Source organism: Anastrepha obliqua, unplaced genomic scaffold, assembly GCF_027943255.1.
Source record: "Anastrepha obliqua isolate idAnaObli1 unplaced genomic scaffold, idAnaObli1_1.0 ptg000183l, whole genome shotgun sequence".
Classification (NCBI taxonomy): Eukaryota; Metazoa; Arthropoda; class Insecta; order Diptera; family Tephritidae; genus Anastrepha; species Anastrepha obliqua.
The window spans coordinates 15,001-17,500 of NW_026562262.1; the positions used below are offsets into that span (position 1 = coordinate 15,001).

The window sequence follows — 2,500 nt, forward strand, 5'->3', positions numbered from 1 at the left end:
TGTCCACCGTCCTGCTGTTTTAAGCAACCAACGCCTTTCATGGTATCTGCATGAGTTGTTAATTTAGGCACCGTAACATTACGTTTGGTTCATCCCACAGCGCCAGTTCTGCTTACCAAAAGTGGCCCACTGGGCACATTATATCATAACCTCAACCTTCATATCAAGAAAGGTGAGGTTCTTACCCATTTAAAGTTTGAGAATAGGTTAAAATCGTTTCGACCCTAAGGCCTCTAATCATTCGCTTTACCAGATAAGATTATTTTATATAATTTTTAAATGCACCAGCTATCCTGAGGGAAACTTCGGAGGGAACCAGCTACTAGATGGTTCGATTGGTCTTTCGCCCCTATACTCAATTCTGACAATCGATTTGCACGTCAGAACTGTTTCGGTCTTCCATCAGGGTTTCCCCTGACTTCAACCTGATCAAGTATAGTTCACCATCTTTCGGGTCACAGCATATATGCTCAAGGTACGCTCCAGTTAGAGGTATAAATAATAATAAATTATCATTATACATAACTATATGGAACGCCCCGGGATTGAATTAATTGACTATTTATTAAAAAATAGACTAAAAATTAATCCCATTATATTTAAGTTAAGTTAATTATGCCATTAAGTTTAATATAACTCAATGACTTGCACATATGTTAGACTCCTTGGTCCGTGTTTCAAGACGGGTCCCGAAGGTATCCTGAATCTTTCGCATTGTTAATCATATAAATGCATACAAATAAATATTAATATCATAGATATTAAATTTTTTGTAAAATTCAAAAAATGAATTTTAGCATTATATATAATAAAATCTATCAACACTTTATCAAATCATTAGTATTTATTTTATGTTAATATGCTTAAAAAGCAAATTAATTTAAATAAACTTAATATCACCAATGATCTTTTGATAAATACTTTATTATGTTAATAGATTACAATGTCCTTATATGAAAAAAATGCACATTATTTTTTTAATTATTTAATGATGAATTTTTCATAATGGATATTCAGGTTCATCGGGCTTAACCTCTAAGCAGTTTCACGTACTATTTAACTCTCTATTCAGAGTTCTTTTCAACTTTCCCTCACGGTACTTGTTTACTATCGGTCTCATGGTTATATTTAGTTTTAGATGGAGTTTACCACCCACTTAGTGCTGCACTATCAAGCAACACGACTCTTTGGAAATATCTTTCTAGTAATCATTAACGTTATACGGGCCTGGCACCCTCTATGGGTAAATGGCCTCATTTAAGAAGGACTTAAATCGTTAATTTCTCATACTAGATATTAAGATATTCCATACACTGCATCTCACATTTGACATATAGACAAAGTGACTTAGTGCTGAACTATTTTCTTTTCGCTCGCCGCTACTAAGAAAATCCTTGTTAGTTTCTTTTCCTCCCCTCATTAATATGCTTAAATTCAGGGGGTAATCCCATATGAGTTGAGGTTGTTTTAATATTCTTTTTTTATCTTCTCACAATTTAATAAAAAAATTATATCATCTTTTCATCTCTATTTTTCTTTTCTCCTTTTATATATTGTAAATATATAAAAATAATAATAATGTAAAATGAGGCAATCCTAGAATAAAAAATTTAATTTTTATGCTAGACATTCCTCCTTTTAATTACATATATAAATTATTATTTTATATATATATATAAATAATATGAAAATTTTTTGTAAAGAATACTTAGATTCAATATTTTCATCATTTCATTTTATTTGAGAGGATTTTTTTTTTAAAGAATATATAATAAATAAAATTCATTATATATCTTTATTTTTTTTGCTATTAATATTATGAATTATTTAAAATCCAATAATATACACATTTGCTTAAATTCAATTATTTTTATAAAAGAATAAGCAACTTATTTAGCATAGTCTTACAACCCTCAACCATATGTAGTCCAAGCAGTACTTTAAAATTGAATTTAATGTACATAACAGCATGGACTGCGATATGCGTTCAAAATGTCGATGTTCATGTGTCCTGCAGTTCACACGATGACGCACAGTTTGCTGCGTTCTTCATCGACCCATGAGCCAAGTGATCCACCGCTTAGAGTATTTTTTTATTTATTTTTATTTATAACAAATGTCAATTTTTTTTTGCATATATTAATTGAAAGAGTAAAATTAAATAATATTAATAATATATAAATTGATTTTCTTTCAATAATATATATCAAATATATTTAACTCTAAACATTTTTATTAAGTTGCGAATGTCTTAGTTCAACAATAATACAGTGGTGGTATTTATTATGATTCAATTATTTTGTATTTTTTTAATCATTTTATGTATATATAATAATATAATAAATATATACCACTTTTGTTATTGTGAACAAATTAACTTATCATTCAATCAAATGAATAATAAGTACAACTTTTTATTTTCATGTTTAAAGGTTTTTAAAAGAAAAAAATAAGAAAAAACATTACAAAATGTACCATCATATATTATATTTAATATGAT

General features: G+C 28.2%; 1 non-coding gene and 1 pseudogene across 1 annotated transcript in view; both read right to left on the bottom strand.

Moving 5' to 3' along the window:
* LOC129252369 (large subunit ribosomal RNA) overlaps positions 1 to 1,465 on the bottom strand; it is a 3,987-nt gene extending 2,522 nt beyond the window's left edge. The window contains exon 1 of the ribosomal RNA XR_008583406.1: positions 1 to 1,465. This exon is cut by the window's left edge and continues 2,522 nt beyond it. This is a non-coding gene — a ribosomal RNA (large subunit ribosomal RNA).
* A 442-nt stretch (positions 1,466 to 1,907) lies between these two features.
* On the bottom strand, positions 1,908 to 2,088 carry LOC129252367 (5.8S ribosomal RNA; annotated as a pseudogene).
* Positions 2,089 to 2,500: the final 412 nt, after the last annotated feature.